General features: G+C 42.0%; 1 long non-coding RNA gene across 1 annotated transcript; it reads right to left on the reverse strand.

Annotated features, from left to right (window-relative positions):
* Positions 1-3,298: 3,298 nt before the first annotated feature.
* LOC115296463 lies at positions 3,299-14,516 on the reverse strand. Its single transcript, XR_003911018.1, has 3 exons — positions 14,410-14,516; positions 3,926-4,078; positions 3,299-3,397 (listed from the first exon to the last, which is right to left on the reverse strand). It is a non-coding gene; the product is annotated as an uncharacterized LOC115296463 (long non-coding RNA).
* Positions 14,517-19,073: the final 4,557 nt, after the last annotated feature.

Consider the following 19,073-nt stretch of genomic DNA (forward strand, 5'->3'; position numbering starts at 1 on the left):
TCATTCTTAAGAGAAACTGGTAGTCTGATGGTAAGAACTATGGTGGCGGTTACCGTGGCTCAGTGCCGCTGTCTTGATTCATGCCAACATGCCCACTCTTCTACTCATCGCTGCTTTCACACCATCACTGTGAATGCCAACACACTGAAAAAGGCAAATGAGGCCCTAGTATTGTTATGACAAGTGTTAAGACTTCAGGGACTGTGTACAAATGTGTCAAGAACCCCCAGGGCCCCGCACTGCATGTGAAGGGCTGGCCTATTACAGGGGACTCCCAGCCCTGGTGACACATTGAAAGAATGTGGAGAGATCTTTAAAAAAAAACTATGCTCGAGCCTCAAGCCAGACCAGTCAACTCAGAACCATTGAGATGAGGGCCCAGGGTGACTCACTCTTTAAAAGCCTCCCTGGCGTGTCTTCCGTCAGCAGGGTGAGAAACTCTAGCTCGTGTTTGAACCTCCTTTCAACCCTGGGTCCCTTCTTCCTTGCTTCCTTATTTCGGCTCTTCCCAAGTTCTTTGTTGTGTGGAGAACATGTACCTATCACTCTTCCAACTCGTTCAAATCTTGTATTCTGTGAGAAACCCTTTCAGAGTTCAGGTGAAGAAAGCGATAAAGCACTGGGACGCCTGAGTGGCTCAGCCTGTTGAGCTGAGACTCTTGATTTTGGCTCAGGCAGTGATCCCAGGGTCGAGGGATCAAGCCCCGCATTGGGCTCTGCACCGAGCATGGTAGGATTCCCTCTCCCCCGCTCTGCTCCTCTCCCCCAATCTCAAGCTCTCCATCTCTAAAATAAAAATAAAATAAATTATGCCTTGATAGACTATCACCCAGCTTGTGTAATTAAATGGTAATTTTTTTTATTGTATTGCTTTTTGTTAAAAGACCAATGTCAAAATAAAAGGCTTACATCGCTTTTTTTTCTTTAAAGACAAAAACAAGGGGCTATCTTGGCGTAGGTATTGATTTAACTCTTTCTCTTGTAGTTACTCCCTTAATGGGGGTGATATTCAAAAGGCTGGTCTCATAGAGTAAAAGGTGATTACATATTGCTTTCTATACTACAAACAACCAGAAAAGTACTAGTGTAATTTTAAAAAGGAACGAATAATGGATAAATTTCTTCTTTGTTCATCACAATCCTTTATCTTAAAGCCATTTGATTTATTGAGGGTTTATTTTATTCTTCCATTTGGTTTTCAAAACAACTAATTACTGGGCGCCTGGGTGGCTCAGTCAGTTAAGCTTCTGACCTTAGCTCACGGCATGATTTTGCAGTTAGTGCGTTTGGGCCCCGCATCACATTGGGCCCCGTGCTGACAGCTCAGGGCCTGGAGCCTGCTTCAGATTCTGTGTCTCCCTCTGTCTCTGCCCCTCCCCTGCTAGCACTCTGTCTCTCTCTCTCTCTCTCTCTCTCTCTCAAAACTAAATAAACATTAAAAGATATTTTTTTAACAATTGATTACTACATGACCTTGTTCCCGGGAAAGAATCCACAGTGGTTTTTATTTGCTAAGAAGCAACTAAAGAAAATCAGGTTATAATTTGTTAAATTCCTTCTTATTCATAACACTTCGCTGGAGTGAGAATTTCAGTGGGTAGGGTACTTGAGTATCATAAGCTTATTGATGCAAATTACATAACTCTCTGTAAGTGACAGAACTTCCTAATAAAAATTGGATCATAAAGCAAAGCTTAATGGTATTATAAAAATAAAGTTTTCTGTTTGTGACACCTTTTCCTATGAAAAATGTCGAGCACTTTTAAAGATGACCTATCAATTTTTTTTATGGTAACCCTCTCACATCTGAGCACAAGCTTTCATTTCTTCCTTAAAAAAAAAAACCAAAAAAAAAAAACCTAAAAGGCCAAGAGTCTCCAATGACTAATGGCACGAAGAGAGCTGATGTCAAAAATCCGTGTTTCCAGCTTCTAAGCGGCGCCTACCAGCCCTCTAGCATTGTTGATTAAACTATTCACAGAATAGCATTTGAAGACTTTACTGCGCGGAACTTAAGATGGGAATTTGCGGGGGAGAAAGCATTTCTCTCCCCTCACGCAGACTGGAGTTCTGAGCTGTTAGCAAGTTGTCTGATGGAGCTCCAAAGAGCGGTTGTTGCTCCGAGTCAGAGAGAGGAGGAGAAGATCCCTCCAGGTCAGGAGGAGGGGATAACGATTTTTTAAGAGTATATCAAGAGATTGATGGCATGAAGGGGAATTTCAGGCAGGCAGAGGAAATGGCTGGAAATAAATGGCTCAAGCTTTACTAGTTTTCCACAGTTGTCTTTCCGAGCTGCCACAGGGAACTACTTCACAGCCTTATTGACCATGAAGCAGTTAAAGTTTCCATTGAAATTTACTAAATTAACTCTCTGGGCGCTTCTGGACAAATAGTAAAAGGTCAGGCCTGAGGTTTAACTGACTTGATAATATCTGCTTTTCTCTTATTTATTATCGTTATTTTCACTCTTCTCTTTTGGAATGATGTTTCCAATAAATTATTTAAGCCGTCAGGACATCAAACCCTTATGAACTAGGGGAGTGGCGTGACATGAGTTCAATCCTGTGGCCCTGCGCGGACCACCTAGACATTTAACCGCCATCCTGGGATCCTGGGCTTTCTCTCTTCCTCCTGGACTGCTGCCTCCGAGCCGTGTACATCTGAGCTCACTACACTTTTGTCCGTGACAGTGCCTAGTGCCACTTGGGGAATATCTTGGGGAGAAAGTTACATCTGCACATAATTTTGTACTGTGTTGTCTTTTTTTCTTTGCAGATGGTTACCTAATGATTTGTTCACACTTGTTGGATTATTTGGTTGCTCTCTGTTTCAGTCATTTCTACTAATTCAATTTTTCACATCCACTTTTCATGTTAACTGAGCAATTTTGATGACCTGTTTGAGTTTTCCTGCAGATTTCCCATTTGAAATATCCCGGCTTATTTCTATTTTTTAAAATCCCTCCCCCTCTCCTCTATATTTCTTATTCCACTCTGGGCCCCTGGGTGGCTCAGTCGGTTGAGTGTCCAACTTTGGCTCAGGTTATGATCTCATGGTTCATGAGTTCCAGCCCCGCATCAGGCTCTGTGCTGACAGCTCAGAGCCTGGAGCCCGCTTTGGAATCTGTGTGTGTGTGTGTTTCTCTCTCTCTTCCTCTGCTCATACTGTCTCTTTCACAAGAATAAATAAATAAACATTAAAAAAATAAATGAGAGTTCAGTTCTTCTAAAACAGCTCACCTGGTTGCACTTCCGGCATTCCCTTAGCCAACGTCACCACGCGGGGAAGTGTAAGACCAGTCTCACTGTGCATAGGAGCTGATTCAGCGTCTTCCCAATGATGGTACGCACACACAGTAGGCCCTCCATGCATCAGTTACTCCTTAATTTCAACCACGCTGCTTAGAAATGATCCATGGGAAAAGCCAGTGCAATTAAATACAAGACTTATAACTTAGTCCTATGCATTGGTTTATATTTATGTTCCTTGTCACAGGTTTTGAAATGTTTCTCCAGATGTTGATGCTTTTGACCCTCACAACATCAACATAAGTTCGACAGGATGAGAGTTTCCATTCACACTTCCATGGTAGTGATGTAAGATTCATTAAGGCTGAGTGACCTGCCCACAGAGCCCCTCCATGCTGATGAAGGGATCTCCAGACTGGGGTCCCATTCATCCAGTTCTCTTTCCGCCAAACCACTCCCAGAAGAGGAGAAACCACACATTGCAAAAGTGAGATTTTGCTGGGTTGGTCACATGGCTAGTGTAGGTCTGAGCTGCTTGAAAAGCCCCTAATTATTTGGAGAACCAAAGGTGTTGCAGGACAGAAAACGTGTGGTCAAGTAAACATGGGGGACACAAAACACAACAATGCACGTATCCGTCCACGTACCGCAGAATATTCAAGTAACTGCTGACGTACCTTCGGCTCTCCATCAAGACTTCTCTGTGTGGCACAGGACAACTGGGCCACTCAAAAATTTCCATTTTTCCTCTTGAACTGTCTGCATCTAATTGGTAACTTCTCTCCATTCTTCTTGAGTTTAGAAGATGACTTTCTCCATTAACACAGGCTCTGAGGAAGAAATGAACAGCCCACAAGATATGATTACAAATGTATGAAAGTATGCTAGTGAAAGAAACATAGAAAAATAGATACTATTATGGTAGTTAGGTTGTCTTTCATGTTATTTAATGTATTGTATTTTCTATTTAAAAAGAAGCAGATTCACTCCTCAGAGTCCAGCATTAAGGAACACAATGGCGAGAAGAATCTGGGAGGCATGAAGGGATGTCTACACATACCGTTTCCTAAATGACGCTTTGTGAGTTCTGCTCTACTTTGCATTTTTTTGTGACCTTTTACAAGCAGGTGGTGGAAAAGTGGATTACACGTGCTTCCAACGTTGATTCTATTCAAGTGAGTCTAAATTTGAGTCCGCAAACCCCTGTGTGCTAAGAAATCTTATTTACTGGAAGACAAATTAAATTAGTCTGAGCCCCATTCTGAAAGCCTGGTGGTGAATTCTATTTCAATCACTATAGGTATCCTTCTGTTCCAAGGTCCTGGGGTGCCTGGGGTGTATGTGGACTCACTTCAAGCTGATGGGGGTGCTCTTGTCACTGATGGTCTAGATGCCTTAAATGTGTTCATGTTCCAGACCTATGTGATCCCCCAAGGGTCAGCTCTGTTGCTGCTGGGTCCTCCCTGGGGCCCACAGGGTGCACAAGCCCTGGCCACCTGCTTGGAAACAGCAGGGAGGAGCTAAGGGGGGAATATATATTCAGATCTATATACATCAATTAATGATCCAGAACAACTTTCATTTCCTGGCCCTCCAGAGAAGCAGGTATGAGCTTGCTTATTAGACTAGCGAGATTCAGTTCCAAGACGGTCTCTCCATCCAGACTGTCTTGGCTGTATCTTTCCTGTAAGAGGGAGTTGTGCACAATTTCTGCTGTCCTCTGATCTTTCAACTCGTGCCTCTCACTACTCTGCCAATGTACTGGCATGTAAAGACTATAGATAAATGTCTTCTGGAGTCAGTATTTTGATCATAGTAGTAAAGATTTAATGTCTGAGCACATACTTTGTGATTTTGATAGGAATCATATTTGCCCTAGCCAGTATCTTTGTGTTTCGTTCCTCAGCTTATTTTCTTTAGGGATCACTGCAAAAGGATACATCGCATTGCACTACTGCCTTACCTATGAGCTCAATCCTTTTTATCTTTTAAATGTTTATTTATTTGAGAGAGAGAGAGAGAGAGAGAGAGAGAGAGAGAGAGAGAGAGAGAAGAGAGAGTGTGTGTGTAAGAATATGAGCAGGGGAGGGACAGAGAGAGACAGGGAGACACAGAATCCAAGCAGGTCCAGGCTGTCAGCACAGAGCCTAATGCGGGACTCAATCTCATGAACTGTGAGATCATGACCTGAGCCGAAGTCTGACACTTAACCAACTGAGGCCCCCAGGTGGTCCCCAGCTCAATCCTTTTAAATGGTCCCTAATGCTGAAAATGACACACCCACTTAGTCTTAACCTGGAGTCACTGCTTACTCCTTCTGAACTAACTGACCACAGCTCAACTCACCTTGTTAACACCTCTGCCTTCTTTTGAATTCACCCTGTTGTCTCCACCTTCACTGCTGTCGGGTTAGTAGAGACCACCTCCCCTTTGTCTGGGGACTGTCATGGCTTCCCTCCATCCCCCAAGTGTCGTTTCCTTCCAGTGCACCTTCCTCAGTGAAGGTGGATTTGGCTTCCTAACATGCATATTCCATTGGGTCATTTCCCTACTCAACACTTTTAGGGATCCCCCTGCCCATACAGTCAGGTCTTCCTGGCATTAAGTGACTTACAAGGCCCTCAGGGTGTCCCAGTTACCCCCTGCCACACCACCCATGACTCTGTCTTGCAAGTCGTTGTTCAGCTGCAGTCTCTACCCCAGCAGGCTGTGGAGATGTCCTGGTTCCTGCCAAGCATCTTCAGCAGGAAGCACAGAGAACACTTGATGTATAATATTTAAGGGAGAGAATGAATGAGTGAATAAATGAATGAGTGAAGTCTGAAGTCCATTGCTAAAGGTCCCATTTTTAAGCCATTAAGGTCACATGAAATTTGTACTGTGTAAGTGGAATTGAGTAGTTGAACAATCAAAACAATGTTGATATGAGTTATGACACCAGGTTGGCATGAATCACAAGCTCTTTGATAGGGAATCTCAAACCAGACTAGCTGCTTTGTCTTGCTTCTGCCACTTTCCTTGGAAAAGACACTTCAGTTTCCTCACCTGGAAAATGGGGATAATGAAACCTCTACTTCCTAGGGGTATTAAGAGAATTAGAGGATTTAACATTTTAATAACATGTAGAATGGCCCCATGTACAATTAAGTCTACATGAGTGATAGCAATCATCCTCATTGGTCAAATAAGATAGCTTTTAATGTTCAAAGGTAGTGAAAGATGCATAGCTTTTGAAATCCCTATATATATATAGCATGTGTTTATATGTAACATTTTCAATATCTAGATGTAGACTTTGTCCAAGTTTGGAAGAATAAATGGAAGGAAACATCAGTTTCAAAATAGGCTCTAGACTCATGCGTGACTTGGGGTGATCAGGATAGTGGAGTTATTTGTAACGTCTTCATCATTGTCATTCAAGATAGTCACAATGGATCTACAGATATAAATATGTCACCTGCTCAGATCTCACGTTCGTGGGTTCAAGCCCCGCATCAGGCTCTGTGCTGACAGCTCAGAGCCTGAAGCCTGCTTCCGATTCTGTGTCTCCCTCTCTCTCTCTCTGCCCCTCCCCACTTATGCTCTGAATCTCTCGGTCTCAAAAATAAAACAAACATTAAAAAAAAATTAAATAATTATGTCACCTGCCTACATTTGACATGAAATAGTAAGAGCGCAAGCAGGTAGCTATTAACCCTTCTTGCCCAGTGAGGTAACCATCTGATCACGAGTGGCAAGAAAGTTTTTTAGAGAATTTATTTTCCCTAAGGATATCCAGTCTCCCCGGCAACAAAGAGCCTGGAAGGTAATCCCTCCTAAGACAAAGTCGTACCTAAAGCCCCTTCTCCTCCCAGGAGCAGCAGAGTCCCCAAGGTTCCTCTTAAGAAGCAATCACGGCAAATGCTGTGAAGAAGGGAATCAGATCCTGTGTTTTAACATTAGAAGGAAAAAATGGAAAAGCAAGGACTTTATCCTGAATGAACACAGCAAAGACAAAGGATATCAGAATATTTTTCCTGAGTTGAAATATAAAACATTTAATGGAACAAACGAACCAAAACAAATGGCATTTTGATGATCCACTTGTTAAAGTTGATGGTGTTTTGTCATTAGCATACAAATAAAAAAATACCGCCCGATACACAAGCACAGGCAGTGTCTTACGGTATTGCTGCTGATCAAGTTTTACAAGTGGATCTTGAGTGAGAGACTAAGACAAAGGATCCACATTTTGAAACCACCAACTCTTCAGTCATCTTCAGTTCCCCAGGAGGATCTACTGTAGTACTTTTCATTTCATTTTTATCCCAATAACAAAATTTACAATGGAAATAAAGGAGAAAAAAAAAGTCTGAAACAAGATATTGGGGACCTGTTTCTTCTGTCCTCAGCCGTATCTCTGAAACTGCTTGCCTCTCCGGCAGGCTTCAAGGGTAGATGATGTTTTCCAGGCATGTGCCCCATCCTTCTTTATTTTTATTACCACAGTAGCTACGCTAGTCGCTAGTCTAGACCTCTTATCGTCAACCTCATGGCTGGATTATTGCAAATGCTCCTATTTTGGTCCGATTTTGATCTATACAGTTCTCTGCTCACAGACTCACCTTCACAGGACACATCTGCACTAAAACTCTATAGTGTTCAACAGAGTTAGGTCCACTTCCTTAAATGACTGGACCTCAGGCCAATACCTCAGGTTCACATTCAAGATCCTACACCAACTGGCCCTTCAACATACAATTTCTCACTCACTGCAAATTATAGCCTCCATCTGATAAGTGGGTTTCCTTCCAGCCCTCTGCCTATGTGCCAACAAAAGCCCCATCTCTGGGACTTTGCCTGAGTGGCCTCCTTGCCTAAACAAATACCTTATGGAGCCAGAGCGTACATATCTTTAGGTCTCTATGCATCTTAACTGTTCTGTGAAGATTATTTGGAAAATTTATAGCCCATATAAATTCTTCTTTTTCTGAATTCTCACAATATTTCTGGTAAAAGATTGTGTTAATATTAAATAGTACTTTGCATTGGTTTCTATTTTGCTCATTAAAATAAAACATTTGATATATTGTGAAATATGAGTAACGCCTCCCAGGCTGTATCTATACAGTGAAAGTGAAAAGATGATGAGGTCAAATATCCAAGGCACCAAAATGTCCCCACAGCCAGTCCAGACCTTTTGGAACAAACCATTCAAGTAGATCAGAGGAGAGGCTTGGGGACAAAGGAGAAGACAAGCCAAAAGCACACTCTCATGTGCCCTGCCTGTACCTGACCAAGTCTTTGCAGGAGAGCTCCTCGTGGGTGTCTTTTTCACTAATGTTATCTCTCAGAGGTCTTCTGACATTTCCTCTTTCCCGTCATCCATGCTTATTAAGGTATTTTTACTTCGTTAGTAGTCAAAATAGTTCAGTGATAAAAATCAAGCTTTCTGTTTGTTACGATTGCCTATGATCTCAAACTTAGGAATACCTGAATAGTTTTTGATCACAGAATTTCTAATATTGATCTCAGAATGACATGGCAGGCTTTTTTAAAAAATCTGATATTGACGGAGAGAATCAGGCAGAAGCACATGCAATAATTTCTCACAGATGGCAAAATAGGAGACTGAGGTTGATGTCCAGATAACAAAAAAGAAAAAAAAAGTTTCAGTATAACTTATAGATAGATAGGTAGATAGAGATCTATACCTTATAGATCTCTCTTTCTCTCTCTCTCTCTCTCTCTGTCTCTCTCTCTCTATATATATATCATAGATACTTATATCTATGATATAGAAGCAACTTTGGTTCAGGTCATGATCTCCCAGTTTATGAGTTCAAGCCCCACATTGGGCTCTCTGCTGTCAGCACAGAGTCCGATTTGGATCCTCTGTCCCCCTATCTTTCAAAATAAATAAACTTAAAAAAAGAGAGAGAGAGAAGGAACTATAACAGTACAAATGGTTGGAACTTATTAATTGTGATTAAATCTGAAGAATGTGATTCCGTCCAGATGGGAATGTATCAGATAGAATACTATAGAGAAGCTGGGGAATAGAGAAAATCCTTGTCATTTGGCAAAGGATTTTAAGGGCACAGAGTAAAGACTTCTGTCATTGGAGAGGCTGGTGGTGCATTCTGGTCAGTAGACTGAAGAATTAAACCCAAGTCTTCTTGATGGTGTTTCAAGACAACATTTAATAAATGCAACCAAAAGTTTTAACACGTGTATGGCAAGAGTACTCAGGGAATCCATGAGCTTGCTCTATTAATTTTTTTAAAGTTTATTTATGAGAGAGACAGAGAGAGAGTGGGGAAGGAGCAGTATGGAGAGGGGTGGTACAGAGGATGTGAAGCAGGCTCTCACTGACAGCAGAGAACCTGATGTGGGGCTCAAACCCCCAAACTGTGAGATCATGACCTGAGCCAAAGTCAAATGCTCAACCAACTAAAACACCCAGGTGCCCCTGCCTGCTGTATTAATTAAGGAGAGTTGAAGTTCACCTTAAACAAGCTAAATTTAGCTCCCCATAAAATCCATTAAATATCAGGATATAATTTTTGAATTAAAAACTCTGGAAAGCCAACTTTTAAGAAAAGGTAAGATTTAGATCCAGAGGCTCAGCTAAAAGTGATAATGGTGTTTGGTGGAGTATTTAAGGAGAATTGGAAGGAGTCAAGTGTTTCTTATGTTGGTACATTGAACTGCAGTAGGAAACAGGAAAGCCAAGTCATGTTAGGTAATTCTTCAAAACAAACATTAAGAGAAGAATCACCGGGTTCTACTCCTGAAACCAAGACTACACTTGTATGTTAACTAACTTGGTTTTAAATACAAGCAAAACAAAACAACATTGAAGGATGACTAGAATGCATGGTAGCAAGGGAAAGCCTGGGTATAATTTGAAAACCAGATTTTGGAAGATGAAAGGGGACTCAGGGCATGCAGGTGACAAATCTATAGGAAATGCACAAAAAGCCGGTCAAGGAGCAGCCTTTCCCTGGGAAAGTGGAAGCCATGCGGTATTGAGGCCTCAGTATGTAAAGTCCGTACTCCGCATTGGTCCACCCAATACTCTTAAAACTCCGCTGTGGAATGTGTTACAGAAGTCTGGCCAGGCTAAATTAATCGAAGCTAGTAGTACAAGTAGTGAGAGGGAGTGATGCAAACGTAAGACCATGGTAATTATTTGTAATAAAGACCTTTATCCATGTCACGTTGGTGAAAGCTCTCCTTTGGGCAAGAATAATTTAGGGAAAGGAGAAATGGCCATAGACTTGAACCTGCGCAGCAAACAGACATCCTTGCTGGAAGGGTCTGTGCATTAATCCACAGTATCACAGGAGTCAATGTCCTCTTGGAGAGTGAAGGCTCTAAAAAAAATCTATCACTTGGTGACTCAACGTTAGAAACCAACTATGATTAAATACAGGTACTATAAAGCAGAGTCAATAATCAGTAGGAAATCTGTATACTGTTTGAAAACACCCTAGAGCACACCCAGGAGAAGTGTACGATATAAATCAAAGAGAAAGATCAAGTAATTCCCCGCCTCTACCATCTTCCACGTACAACTTTCTTCTTCCCCCTGTGCCTCACGGCGGCTCATTTCTCTCCCTCCAGTCACCGCCCCCTCTTCCCCAACCTCCCACACCTAGAAACTCACAGACTGCACAGACATCTGGCCACTAATAGGCTAGTGTTGTCAAAAACACATCTTTTTCAAGTGAGAACCCCAAACCCGTGAATTGTGGCAGGTTAGTGACAAACTAGAAATCTAGAAGGCCCCAAATAATTCCAGGTATATTACTGTTATTGCGTGCTCTCAGGAGCAACATCTTGGACTTCTTTATTCTTTTCTCCTCCAGTCCCTCTATCTCCCTTTTCACCTGAATTGTTCCAAATCGAGATCATAATAACTACAACATCTGGAGCATTGCCTATACACCTTAGTGAATATATTGTCTCTAAAGCTGCAAACCACAAGTAAGGTAGACAGTATAGCCCTCATTACTAAGGCGGAAAGACTGGGATCCACCCAAGGCCATGTAACTAGCAAGTGCTAAGAGTCATCCTAACCCATTTTCCTTCATTATAACCCATTTTCTCCCCCAAGATGGCCTCATCACCATTACTCTTATTCCCAGAGCTTCAAGACTTTTAGACTCATCTCTTTTCAACTCATCTTTCACAGGAAATTCCAAAATACTTTTCCCAAGCAACGTTTTTATATCAGAAATCTATCAGGAAATCTGTTTTATCTCTATTTTCAGGACAATGCCGTGGATGGGAAGAGGGTCCAATGGAAAGCAATTAAGGGAATCAAGAGAAAGGAGGGACAACAGTATAATAACAGACGAGGTGAATTAGGATTATGAGAAGTCAAAGCCAGGACCAGCTATGCCAGATGCCAACAATACAAGAAGGCCAAGGGAGGAAACTCAGATGAAAGCAGCAAGTCCCCCCCCCCCAAAAAAAAATCCATGGTGCTGAAAGGACTATTGAGTGGGAGAACTTGAAATGTCTAAAAAGAAGAGCCATTTCACAGGATGAATCATGAATAGACTTCTGGAAAATTCTACATTGTGAGATGCTAAGTATAAAAAACATCAATGACTTGAAGATGTTCTTTGGATAAATCTCCAGAAAAGAGTCTGTAAAGGACCATTAAAGGAAGCTTCTGATATTTGGAATACACTTTAATCATTTTGAGGTTAATATCACTGATGACAGCTATTCTTCCTTTTTTAAATTTTTAAAAATGTTTTTATTTATTTTTGAGAGAGAGACAGAGTGTGAGCAGGGGAGGGACACAGAGGGAGACACAGAATCTGAAGCAAACTCTAATTATGATGCATCAGCACAGAGCCCAATGCAGTTCTTGAACTCATGAACTGTGAGATCATGACATGAGCTGAAGTTGGTTGCTTAGCCAAGCCACCCTGGTGCCCCTTCTTTCTTTCTTTCTTTTTTTTTAAATACTCTGTGACTATGGTTAGAGCCACAATGGTAGACAAAATGGTTAGGCCTCTCTATTGGGAAAGGCCACGTAGCCTGATTCCATCTGACTCCTCCACTCACTAAGTGGTCCATTCCATGTCCTTCCTAAACCTGAAGGTCAATATCTGCAAAATAGAGGAAATGACCCTTCCTACTGTAGAGCATGACTGTGAAAATAAAATGATATCTATACATTTGGCACCATACCCAGAACATGGTATGTCTAAATAATGGTTACAAATCTATGAACCTTCCCTCTAATGTTGAAATAAGGACAAAAACAAGAGAGAAGGAAAGGAAGAAAGAAGGGAGAAAGGAAGAAAGCCCTTGAACTGTCATTATTTTAAAAAGTAACTATTTTATAAGCCACAGAAAAGCACTGAGCTGACTTATTGAGCAACAGAAATTCCTAAGAGCCAGCTCTCTGATTCTGTTTTTTCTTCTTTTTGGAATTATCACTTTCTCCTATTGTTACTCTATGTGGACTTGACTGATTTTGGAATTCCATCTGCTTAATCAAAATTGTTTTATTTGGAACATAAAAAGCCAGTTAAGCAGGTGTCTCATCTTAACATTACTCAATGGAACCACCTAGAACGTATCTTACCTGCAAAGAAACAGATTGGTTTAATGACTTTTTTTTTTAGTTTTATTAGAAAATTTATCATAAATTTAGGTGAGATGTATTTGCTCAAATGAAATCAGAGGGGAAGACTGACCTTGGAGGCTGTACTGGGTTATAATGAAAGGCTGCAGATTATTTGATACTTCTGACCCAGAAGAGAGTTTGGGATTGCCTTAACAAATGTGCTAGAAGTCCCATGCCGTCTCCTGAATTAGGTCAGAAAAGGCTGCCCCTTCTGCCCCATTCTTTTGTGACTCTTTTTGACGGAAGTCAGACTTTATAGAAACGGTCCTGCTCCACTAAGATCCCATGGTGGAGAGGCATCTTTTGGGGGATCCATAGAGAGAACCCCCACTAATACCCAGCCAACAGCCAGTGTCCAGTGCAGCCCCCAGAGTGACGCTCTGGCACACCTTGCTCTGTGGAGCTCCCGGACAACTGAAGCTGGGACCAAACCTGCTTCAGGGGTCTCCAGTGAGACTGGCCCCGCCCAGCCCTTCCTGTGATTCTGACCCACAAAATCATGAGCAGAATGAAACCCCTCGAAGTTTGGGGTTTGTGTTCTACACAGCAATATTAACCAGAACAGCAGCCCCCAAATTAATTCATGTACATCATGGATCGTTTGGTAAGGCTAACACAAATTTACAAAGAACTGAAGTCCCTATTCCTTATAATAATAAGGAAGAATCTATGGAATAATAAGAATCTATGGAAACATCCTTTCAGAAGGGAGCGTGTGTTAAAGCATTATCATTATACAAACCCAATAAGTAAAAATTAAAATGTAAATAACTTATAATAACGATGTTATATTTGCTTTTTGGTTTTGAAATCAAATTTTCGAAGAGAGATTTAAGATATTTTCTTATTTTCCACAATAATATTTATTGTTGGATTGAGGGAGTGGGCAGAACGAATACAAATCCAATCAAAGTACATGAAAGCGTATGCCTATTTAAAGTTTCATTTTCTTTCGCCTCTCATTGTGAGACTACTCAGCTTGATGTATTATGGGCTTTAGGGGTGATTTGTATTCATCATAAAATTTCCCTCAGTATTATTAGAGCCCATTGTGGGATGTTTAGGACTGCCTGAAAGTCATTTATCATCAGAATTTATGATAACACCACTGTTAGGCAGTTTCTAGACACTCAGTCATATTTACACTTCCAGAAAGCAACATGCTATTTGGAAAGTGACCTTGATGCTTTCATATTGTGCTATTGTGATAAATATCATTAACGTGAGAACTTTTTAACATCATTCCTATCAAGAATCAACTGGTAAGATGTCTTTAAAGCTACATTCCCACATTTTATTTCTATTTTCCTCAGATTGTAAATGAGGTGTTTCTATCAGACATGGCCCTTGATGTGACTTTGAGTGTACTTTCTAAATCATTGACATTTCCCATGGTCTTTCAAGAGATGAAGGCTGCATTCTTCAGACTGTATTTCTCAGAAGTATAAATATATTTAGCTAAATTTCCTTTTCGGAAGGAGTCTTGCTGTGCAGAGAAACCGGGCTGCCCTCTTGGTTAATACTCACTGTTCTGAAAGGCTGCTTGGAAAGGGAAGCGGTATTTCTCTGGCCCTGCAGGCATTTACCATTTTCTAGCCTCCTACGTTCCATAGGACAGAGGAGAGATGCCCAGCTTCTCACCCGGACGATGCCACCCGCCGTCCTTTCATTGGTGGTGGATGGTGCATTGCGTCTGTACTCTTTGTATGGAAGATTCTTCTTTCTGAATGTGTTCAAGAAAAAAAACCCAAAATAAATCGTCCTGAGTAAAGAGAGAGTTGTTTCTGGCCGCCCTTGGATACTTGAGCTGCGCACTCATCATAAACCGTCTTCCCGTTGGCCTCCTCTCCCACCCACGGCCTCCGGCACCTCAGGTGCGGTGTTTGCTCACAGCCATGTCACACATGTCTGTAACATGTTGTGCATATGTTTGTCTGGTAAATACATAGGAAGTAATGATAGAGTCAGAGCAGGGTTGCAGGACTGGCTCTCCTTTTTAAAAGCAAGTCTTAATTTTATAAGGACAATTTCAGAAATAAACGAATGAACCTGTTGTGTTTAGTGGTTGGGCTACACCCAGTGAAATTTAGTTACTTCAGATTTCACATGATGTGGAGGCCGTATCAAGTTTTGGATTCATTGACTTCTCTGAACCTGGGCAGAATTCCAGTAAATGTTCCCAGGAAAATACACACATATCCCTCTTACCAAATATGTTTATTTTTTTCTAGTGTTATTTCTAATAAATACACATTCTTCTCCTTCACCTGTTCCTAAATTCCTGCTCCTTTACATTTTCAACAGAAAGCACATTTCCTGAAGAGAAAATCAGGGAGCAGGCTAGTCCTGTCTGCCCAGGAGCTGACCTAGAAAGGAGCCACGCATTTGCAAGTTGGAGGTGTAATCCATCTCTCTGTAGATAACCGTCTGTTTCCCTCTGTGTCCCCGGGGTTTTCCTAATTCATCTTGCAGATCAAACCTGGTTACTCAGAGCCTGAGGTGCGCTGTGAAGGACAGAGAAGGGTGTTTTTAGGGGGAAACGTCAGCCAGCTAACACAGAGAGAGGAAGTTACTTAGCATCGGCAGGTCTTTCTTCGATGCTCTGCAAGCTTGCTTCTCCCTGTTTACTTTTTGGCCCAGGTCTGTTGCAGATGTTAGAGGAAGTACATCGGTTTCCTGCTCTGTTGTCTTCTTCCTTCTCACCCCGCATCCTCTTCCAATTCTCCTTGCTCTCAGCCTGCACGATAAAATTGCTCTCCCGTCTCTAGGTGGCTGTGGCAAGGGCCGTGTGGATGGCTCACTCGGTCGCGGAGCCTGGGCTGGTTGTTCCCGGGGAGACATCATGAGAACGTTCAGGGGAGTTGTTTCTTTCTGGCGATGCTCAAGGACTGAGCTCAAGAGCATTGGGGGCCGGAGGTCATTGTTACAGACTGACTAAATACTAAGGGGAATGCAAATCAGGAGCCTCAACCCAGAACGTTTTGCTTGTATTGAAATGCTATTAGTAATCACCTAAATGAGACTGAGGGCCTAAGATGATTGATATTTTGCCGGACTAGGTCTGTCAAGAAAAAACAGTTATGTTCAGTATGGTGCTGAAAATGACTCAGAAGTTTTTTGGTGGAAAACAGTGAACAAATCAAGGGATCTGCAGTCCTGCCTCTTGGAAGTCATGATCCCCTGTGGCAGGTCAGAAACAGTTCTTGTCTTTGCTTTTCCTTCTGTGAAGAATTAGCAGAGAGCCCTGGCTCTCACCCCAAAATTTTGTTGGGTGGTTTTATGTCACAGTGATATCCTGGCATCACACAGGGACACAGTGATCAAGTCCGCAAGGCAAAGAACTCAAGTTTAACTCCCTGCAGCCCCTTTCAGACCCGTCTATGTAAGTAATTACCCGGTTTCTTCTTTAATCTGACTTCTGGAAGCAGTCTCTTCATCTTACGAAGTTTCCAGACCGGTGTCCTTGTCTCAAAACTATGGGCAATGCTTTATGTTTTGACTCTGATTCAAATTCTCTTAACATGGTAAGAAGATAAAGGTGATTCATCAAGAAAAATAAGAACAGTTGTACGTTTAAAACATAATAATAATCTCTTATGACACAAACAAAGAAAGTCAGAAACTGCAGGCCGTTCTGTGCAATCAGAAGGCTTGGGGAGCTTGGGAGGCGTCCAGCTTTGACTCAGGTCATGATCTCACAGTTCATAGGTTCAAGCCCCGCGTCGGTCTCTGTGCTGACACTCGGAGCCTGGAGCCTACTTTGGATTCTCTCTCTTTGCCCCTCCCCCACTCACACTTTGTCTTTCTTTGTTTGTCAGTAGTAAACACACAAAAAAATTTTAAGGCTTTGAATGAACACACAGGCCTCCTGTCACCACCTCAGGACACAAAAACATAAATACAATGACACACGTTGTCACCAGATATTAGTCATTGTCTCATATCTCTCCTTAAGGCAGTGAGAGCCCCCTTTCTGAGCTATGACCTACGGTGTGACAATATGATAAAACAAAAACCAGAGGAGGATTCACGTGCCATGAAGAACACCTTCCAGTCTCACACTCAAGCATGGAAAGAGGTAGAGCGCTACACACACGATCTCAATTTATGTCTTCTCTAAAAACAAAAGTTGACATTTGCATGGTAATCTTTCAGCAAATTTGGCCGAAAATAATCCAATTCAGATATTTCAAGAGAATTCTACCTGTCTTCAAAAAAGTTCTGGGAGCCCCATCAGTGACAAGAAACACCTTTCAAGCCCTCCCTCAAACTCTGTCACATTCACTAGGTGACATTTTCTTCTACTTCACATAAATTATCTGACACAGTCACGTATCAGCAATATACTACAGGGAAGATAATTGGAATCAAGAAAGCTAATCTACCTTTCTGCTTCAGCTGTCAGAGGAAAAAAAATGAAGTTATAGCAAATACTTTTAAAAGCACAACAGTAGAATGTCAATTTCCTGACTCAGCACCCCAAACAAAAATGGCAGATCTATTCACAAAGCTGTAAGAGCCTGCCACATCCAGCATTCGGGGGCATAATGTGCTTTCATAGCTAGCCTGAATGGAAGTTGTAGGAAATAAAATTGTGACGAACTTGCCCTCCAAGTAAGGATACGATGCTCTCTGCATGAGAGTATACCATCCAATAAATTCAGCTGAGCTGAAGTATAAAACTAGGACTTTGGTCTAGCAGAGCCAGAGTTTCAGGAAAGTGATTTCAAATGCAAGAACAATGATTTTCACATAAGTCATGTAGAAAGCAACGTCCCTTGGCCACAGTGTTAATCAGAGAGCAAAATAGACCCGGGCAAAATCTTAACATAGCTACACACACACACACACACACACACACACACACACACACACACGACTGCACACACGGCTACACACACGGCTACACACACACACAACTACACACACGGCTACACACACACAGACACACACACACGACTGCACACACATGGCTACACACACGGCTACACACACACAGCCACACACACACACACACACACACACACACACACACACACACGTCTTCCTTATGCCCTGAAGCAAAGATCCCTATCTGTTAGAAACAAACCTAATGATTATAGAAATTTCCCTGGGTAGAAGACCAAAGAAGAAAAAAAAATCTGACTAGACAAATGTAATGTTTCTCTTTATGTCACATCAAGATGTGAATCTCTGAAGGTATTTTGCAGAGTGACTATTTGAAGGAATAATTATTTTGCTGAGGAAAATCTCCCCCAGAGATGTCTTTCCTTCTCTTCTTTCCCTCTCTCTGTCTCTTCTCTCTCTCTCTCTGTCTCCTGTCTGTTTCTCTTTCTCTGTCTCCTCTCTCTCTCTGTCTCTGTTTCTCTGTCTCTCGCTCTCTCACTCAACAGGAAGGCCCTGACTGGGGAACATCTACTAATTGTACTACACGTTGGACATGCTCTCCCAAAGTTGAAGGATGGTCTCACTGGACAGAAAACAACCCAGTGCCCACTGGGCTAGCAGCTACTGTGCGAACAAAGCCCCTTCTTGACGGTGGCAGAGCGCTGCAGGGCTGGCGAGGTGGGGTAGCAGGGATGCCCCGGCATCCACCCCATCGCTCCGTTGTGGCTTTGTTCCCTTGCTGAGCAAGGGGAGACGTATTCCATTCTGAAGTGGATTCACAAGGGCTCAGATTCCTTTATTTTATTTTCTAGTTTGATACTAAAGTACTTAAGGGGGAAAGTTTCATTAAAAATATTTTTACAAGGAGACTTGAAGTTTAAGATTTTATAGGCTGGAGTCACAATCCTGTCTCCTGTCAAGATGGCTTCCTGTTTGTTATGTGTCACACTTGCACATCCGAGACTTGAGTTACTGCAGATTGATTCACACCCTGTCGTGTCTTACTTCTAAATTGTCATACACCGATGTAAACAGAGCCCAGTTTGTTGTCACTAATGAATGTGTTTTTATTATTAAAGCTTCACTCTCATCAATTCTACTTCTAACTTGAAGTGCAAGAAAGCAAGACGTCTTTGCCTCCAGGTACTGAGCGTAGTTAGGAAGCCTGCCTTCCCTGCCTTTTAAACTCTCAGTCAGCCTCATCATCTCTCTTGGCCACCACAGCATCCTCTACTTCTGCAGAATTCCCTGATGACCCATTCCAGTGCTGCTGTAGCTAAGAGTTTTATTGCTTCCTTCCTTCT

The sequence above is a fragment of the Suricata suricatta genome, chromosome 1 (assembly GCF_006229205.1).
Source record: "Suricata suricatta isolate VVHF042 chromosome 1, meerkat_22Aug2017_6uvM2_HiC, whole genome shotgun sequence".
NCBI classification, from domain to species: Eukaryota; Metazoa; Chordata; class Mammalia; order Carnivora; family Herpestidae; genus Suricata; species Suricata suricatta.